This window comes from Odontesthes bonariensis, chromosome 8 (genome assembly GCF_027942865.1).
Source record: "Odontesthes bonariensis isolate fOdoBon6 chromosome 8, fOdoBon6.hap1, whole genome shotgun sequence".
NCBI classification, from domain to species: Eukaryota; Metazoa; Chordata; class Actinopteri; order Atheriniformes; family Atherinopsidae; genus Odontesthes; species Odontesthes bonariensis.
Genome location: NC_134513.1, coordinates 24,025,875 through 24,040,289, shown reverse-complemented (window position 1 = coordinate 24,040,289; position 14,415 = coordinate 24,025,875). Strand labels below are relative to the sequence as shown.

The window sequence follows — 14,415 nt, the reverse complement described above, 5'->3', positions numbered from 1 at the left end:
GGTCAGACTACAAGCATGTCTTAAAGACATAAAGACCTGGATGACTCAGAACTGTCTGCTTCTAAATTCAGACAAAACTGAAGTCGTTATCTTTGGACCTGAGCACTTCAGGGAGAAATTGTCTAGCTATATAGTTACTCTAGATGGTATTTCCTTGGCTTCTAGTTCTACAGTGAGGAACCTTGAAGTTATTTTTGACCAGAACTTATCATTTGACTCGCATATAAAACAGGTTTCTAGGACTGCTTTCTTTCATCTTCGTAATATTGTTAAAATCAGGAACATCTTGTCTCAGAGTGATGCAGAAAAACTAGTTCATGCATTTGTTACTTCAAGATTGGACTACTGTAATTCTTTATTATTGGGCTTTCCCACATATTCTCTGAAAAGCCTTCAGCTGATCCAAAATGCTGCAGCCAGAGTTCTGATGAGAACTAACAGGATAGATCATATTTCTCCAGTTTTAGCTTCTCTTCATTGGCTCCCTGTTAAATTCAGAATAGAATTTAAGATTCTTCTCCTTACATATAAAGCTCTTAATGACCGAGCTCCATCATATCTTAAGGATCTCATTGTAAGATATTTTCCTAACAGAGCACTTCGTTCCCAAACTGCAGGTTTACTTGAGGTTCCCAGAGTTTCTAAAAGTAGAATGGGAGGCAGAGCCTTCAGTTATCAGGCCCCTCTCTTGTGGAATAAGCTGCCAGTAAATGTCCGGGAAGCAGACACCCTTTCCACTTTTAAGACCAGGCTTAAAACTTTCCTTTTTTATAAAGCTTATAGTTAGGGATGGCTCAGGTGATCCTGAAACATCCCATAGTTAAGCTGCTATAGGCCTAGACTGCTGGGGGGCCTCATCTATCACACCTTTCCTCACTTTACTCTCTTTATGTATATGTGATATTATTGTGGTCATTAACTCGTGTTTCCCTGTTCCAACAGATATCCTTTGAATGGTGTTACAGTGCCGCTGCCGCGGCCCCCTACCCCCCCCCCCTTCTTGTCTTCTCAAACCCCAGCTGGTCGAGGCGGATGGCCACCCTTCCTGAGTCTGGTTCTGTCCAAGGCTTCTGAGGGACTGTGCTGGTCAACTAGCAGTCCCTCTTCAGAGTCTCTTTAATATGAGCATTCAGATGGAAAAAGTCCCGGTGCTGTGGAAAACTTCTTGTCTCATACCGGTGCCCAAATTAGGGCATATGTGCCTGGTTCATATGTGAGAGTCATGTTCTTTGACTTCTCCAGTGCCTTCAACACCATACAGCCTCCCATACTGAAAGACAAGCTGCTCGGTATGGGTGTGGCCCCCTCCCTGACATCATGGATTAGCTGCTGCAGTGAGAGGCTCATCTCTCTGCGCTGCAGGACTGAGAGGTTCAGAAGGTCCTTTGTTCCCACAGCCATAAGGCTTTATAACAGTGACTGCTAAGTTCTTCTCAAATTGATTGATTGATTTTTATTTATTTGTTTATTTTGCCATTTAGGCATTTATTATTATTTAGTTCGTGGTAGAATTATTATTGTTGTTTTATTGTTGTTAATTCAATCATTGTAAATATTTAAAAAGAATTTTGCTACTTGACGAATTTGAATTTCCCCCATTGGGGGATAAATAAAGTATTATTCTATTCTATTCTATTCTATTCTATTCTATTCGCAAGAATGATGCCTGGGCCCGCCGACAGTATCACTAAATTTCCCTTTAAGCGGTCAGAATGGCCGAGCGGCCGAGAGCACTGGGCAGGTTTTGGGAATCCCCAACATTACATCTCCACTGGGATGATTTTCTTAGGATTCATTGCATTAAGGCTTTAACACTGCACGAAAAGAGGGATTTGTGTCACTGTGGACGGCAGTGAACATCCGCGAATTTGCCTAATTTTCGGACGCACCTGGGCGCTTGCAGGCAGACAAACTTTAAGTTTGTTGAGCGAGAAAATCGTCGGAAACGAACCCGACTCGCGGCGGGCTCTCACAGCGGGGTGCTAATGGCCCAGCGATTAGCACCCCGCTGTGAGAGTGCCTGGACCTCTCACTGGCCTCGCTGGTATTGGACGAAAAAGGCACGTGATTACATGAAAAAGCTCCTGTAAAGCTGACCGCCCATTGGCCAATAAGGTTAATATATGCATACTTTATATGGGCATATCACTCAGCAATTATGATTAATAATTGTGATTATGATTACTAATATTCCTGGGATGTTTGTGTACTTCATATATTCACGTCATTCTTATAAGCTGCACTATGACTAGGCTAATGCAGGCATGAATGACGTGAATCTATTGAGGAAACTTTTTTTTTTTTTAAAGCGCTTTTATTGCCATACCACACAATGTACATAGCTTACATTGTAATAAGAACCATATTGATAATAAAGAATTGAAAACTATATACACACACACTGCTGTAGCCTACAATATACACAATAAGCCTAAACGCCGCCGTTTGGAATCCGCATTCTTCGCATTACTCCGGTCCCTGCAGGGTCTGCGGAGTTGTCAGACGTCCTCATCCTGGATCAGAAGCTGGCTTCTGGGAGCTGTTGGAATAACCAATAAATAATCAAAACATAGTCTATCCATGCACAGCATATTGACAACTTGTCTATAAAGTAACGAAAGTCATATTGACAGCGTATATGTTCTTACTCTCTTCCACTCTTCTGTGGTGAGACTGTGAGTATTTCGGGTTGGCTTCAAGACGCGCCTGTAGCACAGCACACAGGTCCGTCACGCAGCTAAAAAACAACAACAAGAGGAATGAATAAAATGACCAGTGCTTAAAAGTATCAGTGCCAGCCGTGGTAAAAGCCAGCGCCGCTCACCCTCGATAGTGTCCCCGTCTGCCTCTCTGAAGTTCGGACTGTTTGACACCGCCTCCTTCAAGCGACTCGTTACATCCATATTGTGAGGTGACAGTAGCCTGTAAAAACAACAGGCCTATGGTCAATAAAAAAAACCTGCATTGACGTAACGTAACATCGGGTCCAACTTGATATTGGGAGAACATTCACTTATTCTTACCCTTGACCTGGATTATAATGCCACGGTGAGTTATGCAGGCGGCGAACTGCTTCCTATAAATTGAAAACACGAAATTCATTTTTTTAAAGAAAGCAACTCACACTGGTTTTCACGTGATGGACACAATTAAGTTGAGTTTAGCCTAAAGCCACAGTCAATAACCTACTCTTACCGCGATTTTCGGATTCTGTATCCGCCTTCTCTTGGGGGTGCGCTCTTCAACTTCTCTGGAATGTAACTTCAGTCCGTTCTCGACGGCCATCTTGCCTCCAACCTAGCGAATCTCTGGTCGATTCCCTCCAGAACCCTCTCCACGACCGTATCCACAGTGCTGGCCACCATACGAGACATCCCGGTCATAGCATTCAACAGGACTTTCATTTGATCTGCCTGTAAGCAAGTGAGTAAGTAAGTTTAATATACAGCACATTTAAAATCAGCGAGAACTGTCCCAAGTGCTGTACAGTGTCAACAAGACTAAAATTAAACAATCAAATGGTCATGTGCAAGTAAAAAAAACCACACAAACCTGTAGACCCGCAGAGAGTTGCTGGGAGTTGAAAGCTAGTCGTCTTCCAGCCCATTGTATTCCGCATACCAGGGCAGTTTTCAGCGATTTCTGTCTGCCTTTCTGCCGCTAGATCTGCTCCTTAAACTTTTTGTTTACACTGCACGACACAATGTTTCTCATACGTGATTCAACGAGAGCTTATGCGAGCCGTTAAGCTCCACCAATCATATGCGTATACGTCATTACACGTCATTACACGGAATACTCGCGAGACAACCTCCCGTCCTTTTGCTATTTAATGTTGTCTGACCACAGCTGGCAATTTGCACTGTTTTGACACAAAAATGGACTCTGCCAGGACAAAGAAAAGACCTCGGCGATATTGTGACCATTGTGACACCGAATTAAGCCATACACAATAAAACACTGAGCGCACTACTGCACATTATGTATACAGGCCAGATTTCTATAGTTTTATTTCTATATTTCTATTTTATTTAAGAAACCTTTTAGAATATTGCTGTTGCATGCTTATTTTATCTTTATCTTATCTTTATTATTATACATTTGGACATCCAGTGCGGGCAACAAAGAAAAGAATTTCATTGTTCAGGGAAACACGTTTCTAACTGCACATATGACAATAAACCTTTGAAACCTTGAATCCTTGAATTTTGCCCACAAAAAGCGGTTACAAAAGAGGTGTTTGGGAGAAAAAAAAACAGATATGCATCACCTGTCACCAGCAGACAGCGTGTACCTCTTCTTTTTCAAGACAACACAGCAACAAACTTGGCTGGAGTTGGAGGTGATAGTGAATGTGTAGAAACAGGCCTGCCCACCCCCCACCTCACCTCACCCCACCCCACTTGAAAATGACTGTGGCAGCTCCTGACCTGATCACTGGCATTTACATATTAAAGGCTCTCCTAAGTAGGGGAGGGGAGGGGGGCATGGGGGAGCAGTTGCCAGGTCAATTTGCGACAATTTGGGCCAAGTTTTCACTTTTACCACCGCAAATGCAGGGGCTTAACGTATGTAAGGGGCCACATACATCCGCAAATCCCTCTTTTCATGCAGTGCAATATACCCTCACATTGTCCAGCGCAAAAGTCCAGCCTTTTTGTTTGGTTCTTTTTTTGTCAGGTCTATCCACCCATTCATTTGGCACACGATTTTCATCCTCTGTTGTTAGGATGTTTATACTTTGGGTGTGGCGGTGTGTGAAAACCCTCCCTTAGAAGAGCTAAAAAACACAGAACATATGCGGCCTTGGCGACTCATTGAAAAGGCACTATTTCTCATTGGGGCCTGTTTGATACTTTGACCCCTTTTATGCTCTTTAAATGGGCAGACCTTCTGCATTTGTGCTGTTTGATTCTTTCAGACCTTTGATACGGGACAGAGGCCTGTAGACAAAATTATTTTTTTAAAAGTTTAAGAAATCTAAGTTGAAAGTGGGATCTTTTTTCAGCAATGCAAACAAATACGGTCGGGGGGTTGCCGTGAGCCGGATTCGAACCAGGGTTGCTGCGACCACAACGCAGAGTACTAACCACTATACGATCACGGCCGGTTGTGGGGTGTTGTCTTGTGTGGCTTTGATGTGATCCGAAACGCCTTCGTATCCCAAGGATAGCATATGTAGCTCTGCGGCATGTGGCTGGCAGGCATGTTTTTTTTTGTGTTTGTAGCAAAATCATTGACAGCAGAGATAAAGAGGAAGACGAGCTTTCCTTACGGTGTGGGGTCAGCCACATGTGTTGCAAGACGACACACTGTGAGGCATCTTTGGGGCGTAAGTGAGCTGGGATACCCAGGGAGTAGAAGGTTTAAAGCGATCCTGTTCTATAGCAGTGGGAGAAGTGAGAGACTAAAACCAGCGTACCGAGCTAGCCAGGAGTTGAACCTAGAATCTTCTGATCCTTAATCAGACACTTTATCCAATGCACCACTAGCCCTTAGCAAATCTGATAGAGAGTGGAACAGTCTTTCGTAAAACAGCATATTCCAAAAGCTTTGAAAGGATTGACGGAGTTGGCCAAAAGAGCCTCTGTATAAAAGCTTGGCACATCCTTCGAGCCGGAATTGAACCAGCGACCTAAGGATAACTGTTGTTGGGCACCTACAGTCCTCCGCTCTACCAACTGAGCTATCGAAGGGAGCAAAGCCTGCAACCTTTTCATGAATCCTGTATGAATGCATGTAACCAGGCTTAAGATGCGTATCATGGGACACCTGCAGTTCTCTGCTGTACCAAATGAGTTATGGAAGGGAGCCAGGGGCTTGGGCCTGTTTATCAGTTAAATAAACACAAAAAGTGATGAGAAACCATCAGTTTCAGATGCGTTTCAGATCAAATCAGCCTCAGTTTCTATCATGCATTTAGTCGTTACAACAACATATCTGGCATCTATCTGGGAAAGTCTCCACATCGTCCAACACAGATGTTGATCCTCAATATACCCTCACATTGTCCAGCGCAAAAGTCCAGCCTTTTTGTTTTGGTTCTTTTTTGTCAGGTCTATCCATCCATTCATTTGGCACACGATTTTCATCTTCTGTTGTTAGGATGTTTATACTTTGGGTGTGGCGGTGTGTGAAAACCCTCCCTTTAGAAGAGCTAAAAAACACAGAACATATGCGGCCTTGGCGACTCATTAAAAAGGCACTATTTCTCATTGGGGCCTGTTTGATACTTTGACCCCTTTTATGCTCTTTAAATGGGTAGACCTTCTGCATGGGAGAAGTGAGAGACTAAAACCAGCGTGCCGAGCTAGCCAGGAGTTGAACCTAGAATCTTCTGATCCTTAATCAGACGCTTTATCCATTGCGCCACTAGCCCTTAGCAAATCTGATAGAGAGTGGGACAGTCTTTCGTAAAACAGCATATTCCAAAAGCTTTGAAAGGATTGACGGAGTTGGCCAAAAGAGCCTCTGTATACAAAAGCTTGGCACATCCTTCGAGCCAGAATTGAACCAGCGACCTAAGGATAACTGTTGTTGGGCACCTACAGTCCTCCGCTCTACCAACTGAGCTATCGAAGGGACCAAAGCCAACATTCTTTTCATGAATCCTGTATGAATGCATGTAACCAGGCTTAAGATGCGTATCATCAGAGGGGAACCCTCAGGGCCTTCTACGCCTTCAGAGAAGGCCTTAAAAAATTCGGAACAAAAACATATTAGTATTAAATAATAATGTATGTATACATAAAAAAAACTCAATCACTCTCAATTAATTTAATACATTTAATACTACATTCTCGCTTATCTATGTTCCAAAGTTAAGTTTACTGTCAAATTCACATCGGCAATGAAAGGGTTACTGTCCTGAAACATACTATCCAATCAGAATCGTCCATCTCTATCGAAGCAAGATTTCACGCATCTCGGGGAAGGCCAAGCTATATGTTCTGGTTTGGAGAGTGATGGGAAAATTGACCAATCACGGTTTGATTTGAAGTGGGCGGGACAAAAAAAAAAAAAAAAGATCGTAGGCCTTCGTGAAGTCCGAAAAGCGTGCAGCCCCAGTTTAGCATTAGAGTAGGCTCTCTTGCATCCACACCCCAGTCCAGCAGGTGGCGGTAATGCACCTTTTTCGTTAAGCTGCCAACCTCCAGAATAACCCAAGAAGATTGTTTTTTTTTATTTTTAAAAACACAACTTTATTTACATTTAATTACTGAAAGCCACAGCGGTAACGACAGCTCAGTCAATAAATCAGGTCAAAAAGGATGCAAATAACATTGTCAACGACAGCGAAGGCAACAAAGTAATTAAAAAAGGATGCAAATCATAATTTTCCGTGAGCTACTCGGCACAAAAGCTCTTTGTAAGCCCACTGCTGTACAAAAACATCCAGGTTCCCGGTGAGCCTGTGGAAACAAAACTCCAGTTTTAACCTGGCCTTCACATGGAACTTCCACAGAGTTTCTGGGGCAAGGGTCGGCTCACCCTTCAGCTTGTAAATCAAATAAAGATGGGTGCAGTAAAAAGAACATCAAAAACATGAGTGAAAACACTAAAGAAACTGGTTAATCTGCTGCACTCAGTGAAAACGTGGAAGAGGGTTTCGGGCAGGTTACAGAAAGGACAAACTTTGATAACACTGGGACTAAACTTAGATAAAAAGGCGTTTGTCGCGATGGCGCCATGTAGAAGTCGCCACTGGAGATCCCCTGTTCTCTTTTTCAGAGGTGGTTTGTACAGGACCCTCCATTGTGGGCTCAGCCCACCCAGCCTCCCGGTCCACACACACTCTGCCCTGTCGCACAGGCCCTTCTGGTTGATGGCTTTAACGCAGTACATGTACAGAGCTTTCTTATCTGCCGAGTGCAGGCTCAGCTTCACCGCACTGCAGGACATCAGCAGAGGCCCGCTCAGCTCTGCCAACCCAGGCCTCAGGTGGATGTCAGGGTACAGGTCCCTGGGGTCAGGTTCCGCCTCTCCCCTGCCGTATGCGAGGAGAAGGCCCCTCTCCTTCTCCGTCAGCCTCGCCCTCCACAGCTCCAGGCACCTCTCCACCAGGCGGAGGGAACGCACCCCCAAAGCAGAGCCCAGAGCCCGGCTGTCCGTGAGTGCTGGACCTGCAACACTCTCCAGCTGATGCAGGCAGACGACCTTTGACCTGCAGAGCGCCCCCTGCAGACCAGGCACAGCACTGCAGCAGACGTCCAGCCTGGCACCGCAGATCAGAGGCTCCTGTAACAGCCAGTGCAGAGAGTTACACTTCTCACTTCTTCGAGTGTGGAACAGCGCCCAGGACTTAAAAGCACCACGATGAAAAAGGAGGCAACCCACTTAACTTTAGGGAATTAAAATCAGTAGAAAACAGAGCAGCATCCAGCCCCAGGTCGTAAACACGCCTGAGTATGCAGCTGGCCACGTCCCTCCACACCAGATCCTCCGGTCCAGTCAAATAACGCTGAAAGAACCGGAGTCTGAAGGTGGCTGTCTTACTGGCCAGGTGGACCAGGCCCTGGCCCCCCTCGTCTCTGGATAAAAACAAAACAGACTGAGGCCCCCAATGAAACCTATCCCAGAAAAAGGTGACCATCTTGGTCTGAATCTGGGCCAGCAGTCCAGGTGGAGGGTCCAGACAGGCCAACCGGTGCCACAATAAGGAGGCCACCAGGTTATTTAAAACCGGGACCCTCCCCCTGAAGGACATTTGCGAGCGGAGCCACCGCCACTTAGCTAGCTTGCTCTCAACCTGGTCTAAAACAGCATCCCAATTCTTTCGTACAATGTCGTTGCTCCCTAAATAAACACCGAGATATTTGAAGCCGTCCCTTTTCCAGGTCAGGCTTTGGGGGAGAACAGGGAGGCCTTCGCGCCACTCGCCAACAGCCAGGGCCTCGCTCTTCCTCCAGTTCACCCTCGCAGAACACACAACAGAAAACTTAGCGATGATGGAGTCTAAAACACACACATCCTGTTGGTCCTTAATAAAAACAACGACATCGTCGGCGTAAGCCGATAAAACAACGCTGCTGTTAAAACCAGGTAAAAACAGGCCTCGGACAGACGAACGTATCATGTGTAGGAGGGGTTCCAGGGAGAGCGCATAGAGCATCCCAGACAGGGCGCAGCCCTGCCGGACGCCTCTATGCACCCAAAAAGGAGCACACAGGCTACCGTTAACCTTCAGCACACTCTCAATGTCACTGTACAGCACCTTGATCTTGGCTATGAAACCAGCGCTGAACCCAAACCCTCTCCATGACCTTCCAGAGGAAGTCGTGTTCAACGCGGTCAAAAGCCTTTTCTTGATCCAGTGATTTCAATCCTGTGTTCAAGCCTAATGAACGGGAGACCTCCAAAACGTCCCGAATGAGGTAGATGTTATCTACCATAGACCTGCCGGGCACACAGTACGTCTGGTCCCGGTGGAGAGCCTGCTCCATGGCTCCTCTCAGCCTATTGGCTAAGACCTTGGACAGGAGCTTATAGTCGGTGCAGAGCAGAGAGACGGGACGCCAGTTCCTCACGTCCTGCAGGTTGCCTTTCTTAGGTAACAGAGTGATGACGGCTCTCCGGCACGAGACTGGCAGTGACCCAGACATCAGGCTTTCATTAAAGATATCTAAAAGATCGTGGGCAAAGATTTATAAAACTCAGCCGTGAGCCCGTCGATGCCCTGAGCTTTCCTCCCCTGCATGCTCTGCAGAGCTGCCAGCAGCTCCTGAGGAGCCAGAGGCCTGTCCAGCAGGGAGTTGAGCTCCTCAGACAGCTGAGGAAGGCCAGCACAGACCTCGTCCATCAGCACGTCATTTTCGTTAAAATCACTCTGATACAGTGAGGAATAAAACCCAGCAGCCCTCTCTCTGATTAGGCCGGGCTCCGTCAGCACCTGCCCCGTCTCAGAGAGCAGGGAGTGGATCTGTCTGCTCTGCCCTTTCTTCTTCTCCAGCCCGAAGAAGTAGCTCGTTGGAGCGTCCATCTCCGTGATGTGCTGGAGCCGGGACCGGACCAGCGCACCCTGTACTTTAGTGTCCAGCAGGTTGGCCAAAGCCATCTTTTTAGTCTTGAGGATTCCAATATATCCTCGATTTCCTGTGGACTCACTTGCACACTCGAGATCCACAATATCAGTCTCCAGATCCCTGACAGATCTGGTGATGTCACGTGTGACATTGAGCGTGTGCTGTTGACATAAAAGCTTGATTTGCACTTTGCCATGGTCCCACCACTGCCTCAAGCTGACAAACTCGTGTTTCCTCTGCCTAAAATCACTCCAGAAGAAACTAAAAGCCTCCCTGAAAGATTTGGCGACAGCTAAAACCGAGTTAAAATGCCAATAGGCGCTTTTGGGTAAAATATGTTTTATAAAACCTGACATAAAACCAAAGAGTGATCAGTAAAACCAACTGGTAAAATCACACACTGTTTTAAAACACCAACTCTATGATTAAAAATCTAAAAACGATCGAGTCTAGCTGAGGAGATCCTGTTCTCACTGACGTGGGACCATGTGTACTGTCGGCAGCCCGTGTGCATCCTTCTCCACACGTCCACCAGGCCATGGGAGGAGACCAGCTGCCCCAAGGCATGCTGGGATGCTGGATGAGGCTCTGCATGGTTTCGGTCTAAAACTTAATTAACAGTACAATTAAAATCCCCCCCACGAATAAAAAAATCCTCCTGGCTGCAGCCATTTAAAATGTCATTCATGTTCTCAAAGAAGTGTTTTCTCTCTGCACTGTTGTTAGGAGCGTAGATGTTAATAAAAACCACCTTAAAATGCTCAAAGTGAGCTGTGACCAAGAGGCACCTCCCCGCCACAACATGCTGAACATCCAGATGAGTAGGAGTGAAGCCTCTGGAGAACAGGAAACCTACTCCACCACTGCGGGTGGTGTTGTGGCTCAGCACCAGCTCCCCTCCCCACTCTCTGCTCCACTCCGCCTCATTCCCAGGGTCGCTGTGAGTTTCCTGAAGGAACAACACATCAATGTGTTTCATCCTGGCCATCTCAAACACAACAGCCCGTTTTGTCATCTCTCTGGCACCGTTTAAATTAAGACTGCCAATATTGAACCCATCCATGGGAAAGGAGAAGTGGAAAAACAGACCAAGAACAGACAATAAGAAAATCAGAGATAGAAGCTGTGAGTACATCATTAAAAGCCGAGTTGTTTACGGACTTTGCTCATGTGTTTCTTCAGCCTGAACAGTTCCTGGTCTGTCAGGTCTGACTCAGCTCTGTGTTTAATGGTGTAGCTGGCTGAACGGTAGAAACCCTGCAGGTCAGGGAAGTGCTGCTCCAACAGCAGACCCTTCATCCCCTTGGTCAATTGTAAAAAGGATTTCAGTTCCTCAGCAGGATACACTGGAGCAGCCTGCTGGCTGTGGGACATCATACTGCAGTCAGACACCCCCCCCTCACTGGCACTGCTGTCAGACACAGCCGCTCTGCCCCCTGCAGCACCCAGCCTGTCCGCCAGTCGCCCAGCCTTGCCACCAACCACCACAGTAATCACCTTTCTTTTCTTACTGGCAGTTTGCTCGGAGGAGAGCCACCCACAGCCTCACAGGCCTCCATCTCTCCAGCCTCACAGCCTCCATCTCTCCAGCCTCACAGGCCTCCATCTCTCCAGCCTCACAGGCCTCCATCTCTCCAGCCTCACAGGCCTCCATCTCTCCAGCCTCACAGGCCTCCATCTCTCCAGCCTCACAGGCCTCCATCTCTCCAGCCTCACAGGCCTCCATCTCCTCAGCCTCAGCTGCTCTGCTCCTCTCACACAGCACACCCGCCTCACCCGTCACTACACTCGCCTCTCCCTCCTTACCCACTTCACACAGGCCCCCAGCGACCTCAGACCCTCCGCAGAGCCCACCCGCCGCCTTACCTGCTCCCTCCAGCACACCTGCAGGCTCACCTTCCTCTACCACCTCACCCGGTCCATCTGCCCCACCTAGCTTACCTCCCATGTAATAAGCTCCACTCACCTCTCCAGAACCTTCACCTGACACACCCTTGGCACCTGGTACACTCACATCCTCCACCAGTTTACCTGCTGACTGACCCGAGGTCTTATTACTCACCTCACCTGCTTCTCCTCACACCTTCTCCCTCTCCCCCTTCCCTGTAGCTCCCGTGTCCCTCTCCTCTGCTGCACCTGCTCTGCCAGCAGCGACCGCCGCCCACGACCCCGCGGGAGCCACCACCGACCCCGCAGCCGCCTCAGCGGCGGTAATGGCCGCCGCCCGCCGCTCCGCGGGTGCAGCCGGCTCAGCTGCGGCCGCCGCCGGGACAACGCGGCCAGGACAGGCTTTAATTAAATGTCCCTCCTCACCACAACCAAAGCACTTCACAGTGGACGATGTTGCAAACAAAATATATTCAAACTCATCCACACGAACACGGAAGCGGTAGTCAAGATCCTCATTCCGGTTGTTGAGGATGGGAGCAGGTCGTTTAGGCCACAGTCGTTTAGGCCCCCCTGCAGTCGTTTAGGCCCCCCTGCAGTCGTTTAGGCCAGGCTACCTGAGCAGCTGAAATCTTTATTGTTTTATTGTACATTCGTTATAAGATATAAGTTAGCTCTACTGGTCTGTCTGGGTAGCCTACACATCTATGGTAAATTATTTAATAACCAACTTTAGTGTGGAAACGTTTTTTTTATTTAATAAATGGTGATTTATAAATTCATAAAATTGTGGAAATAATCATCCGCATTGCCACATTCATTGGACAATAATGCTGTAATTATTTAGAAGCCCGTTAGATTCGCGCGGTTTGTGAGAATTAAAATAGTGATTTATAAGATAAGCATCGAATTGTCATCGAAAGGGTGACTGATCTGAAACACCACATTCGTTGGACAATAATTATTAATACCTAATAATTTGTTATTCAGAAGCCAGTTTGATTCGTGGTTTGTGAGAATATTTTTGGAATCCTGATCACATAATTTCCGCGGTAGCTGGGGCGTGTACAATTGCTTCCCTGGTTTATCTATTTTTAGAGAGAGCGCGCGAAAATGTACAGATGGCTGGTTGGCATGTGTCATTGATCTGTGCGGATAGTAATCGCTCTGCATACAGAGCTGCAAGTGGCTTTGATGGGTTAACATTCCATACCCTCGCCTCGTTCACAGCTGGCACATTTAATTGGTCGCCCGGCATACCAACACCTACCTCTAGTCAAGGGAGAGTGGTTTCGATGGCTTGGATGGCTAGACTATATATGAACACATGTTCACTAAATATTGGCCATGTTTTTTTTGCAGTTATTCATAGGATATAAACATTAAACATTAAAACACACACAAGCGCACGAAAGACGCTTAAGAGCACTGCGAGTTGCTTGGAAATTGGAAGAGGAGATGCAAAACTGCCAACAAACGTTGTGTGAAAATAAACCACATGCACACATTTGTTGGACAATAATGCTGTAGCCTAATCATTTAGAAGCCCGTTTATAAATCACCATTTATTAAATAAAAACAACGTTTCCACACTAAAGTTGGTTATTAAATAATTTACCATAGATATGTAGGCTACCCAGAGAGACCAGTAGAGCTGACTTATATCTTATAATAACAAATGTACAATAATAAAGATTTCAGCTGCTCAGGTAAACAACTGCAGGGGGGCCTAAACGACTGCTCCCTGTGGCCTAAACGACTACTTAAAAATTCTGCTACCCTAATGGGGAGTTGTAAGTCTGGTTGTTGGAGGATATATTTCTTAGTTATTATAGATTTAAGTTGTTGGTATTCTAGAAATTTATTGCTTTCTAACCCATGTTGTGATATGAGCGCATCGAATTAAATAAAATTTCCATTTTGGACAATATGTTCCAGATGTTTTATTCCTTTGTTCTTCCATGGAGTAAAGTTTAGCATTTTTTTGTTTTGCAGGAAGTCAGGATTGTTCCAGAGGGGTGTAAGTTTACACGGGAGAAGTGAGGACTTTGTAATTTTAAGAAATTCCCACCAGGCTGTCAGAGAGGTGCTGATGTTAATGCTTTTGAAGCATTTGTGATGTTTTACATTTGGACTAATAAGTGGCAGGTCAGAGATTTCCATATTATCACATAAAGCTTGTTCTATATTTATCCATGGTTCATCTAGTGGGCTAGATTTAAACCATTTTGATATATATTGTAACCTATTGGCTAAGAAATAGTGCTGAAAATTAGGTAAATCTAATCCACCACTGTCCTTGGTCTTCTGTAGAGTTTTTAAACTAATACGTGGTGGTTTGTTTTTCCACAAAAATTTGGAGATGCATGAATCTAGTGACTTAAACCAAGTAGCGGATGGTTTTATGGGGATCATTGAAAACAAATAGTTAACTTTTCGTAATACCATCATTTTAATGGTAGCAACTCTCCCCATAAGTGATATGGGTAATGACTTCCAACGAGTG

At 46.0% G+C, this 14,415-nt stretch overlaps 2 non-coding genes across 2 annotated transcripts; both read right to left on the bottom strand.

Moving 5' to 3' along the window:
* Window positions 1-5,607: 5,607 nt before the first annotated feature.
* trnay-gua (transfer RNA tyrosine (anticodon GUA)) lies at window positions 5,608-5,696 on the bottom strand. Its single transcript is given in 2 exon segments — window positions 5,608-5,643; window positions 5,660-5,696. It is a non-coding gene; the product is annotated as a tRNA-Tyr (tRNA).
* A 797-nt stretch (window positions 5,697-6,493) lies between these two features.
* trnay-gua (transfer RNA tyrosine (anticodon GUA)) lies at window positions 6,494-6,582 on the bottom strand. The gene is given in 2 exon segments: window positions 6,494-6,529; window positions 6,546-6,582. It is a non-coding gene; the product is annotated as a tRNA-Tyr (tRNA).
* Window positions 6,583-14,415: the final 7,833 nt, after the last annotated feature.